A 619-nucleotide genomic window follows, 5' to 3' on the forward strand; every position below is an offset into this window, starting at 1 on the left:
CCAGGTGGATGGGGAGGGAAGGTCAGGTGGCTTAAAGGCCCTTAGGAAACTAGGAGGGAGAGGGGTACCTAGCTTTGTACCAGTTCCTGGGGGCACCGGGCTGGCATTTGCTAGACTCCAGTTCAGTGTCCCCTTCCCGCTTGGCCACCAGGTGCTTTGCTAACCCAAAGGCAGAGGTCTGTGGCCAATGAATTTGTGGTCTCTTTCTTTGACTCAAGTGATGTTCCTGGGAGCACCTGGTACCTTCCCATTGGCTCTCACAGGCTGCAGCCCCCTGAGTCTCTTTCCTTTTATCCATTCTGCTCCATGGCCTGGTGGCCTGCCCACCTCTGCCGAAGGCTCCCTCACCCCTCTCCACCACCACAGCAGCTCTGAGAAAGGCTAACAGGGGCTCAGACAGTGTCTGCACCATCAGGCTCACGAATGCCAACTTTACCCTCTCTGACTGTTCTGTACTACACACCCTCCATTCAGACACTCCCCTGCTCTGCTGTATTTTCTCGGTATAGCTTATTACCAACTGACCTACTATTGAATTTACATAGCTCTTTGTTTGTTATCTGCCCCGCTCCATCTCCCGACATCGCGTGCTCCAGGAGGCAGGCTTTAATCTTTCCCT

This window comes from Lipotes vexillifer, unplaced genomic scaffold, assembly GCF_000442215.2.
Source record: "Lipotes vexillifer unplaced genomic scaffold, Lipotes_vexillifer_v1.1 scaffold384, whole genome shotgun sequence".
Lineage (NCBI taxonomy): Eukaryota > Metazoa > Chordata > Mammalia > Artiodactyla > Lipotidae > Lipotes > Lipotes vexillifer.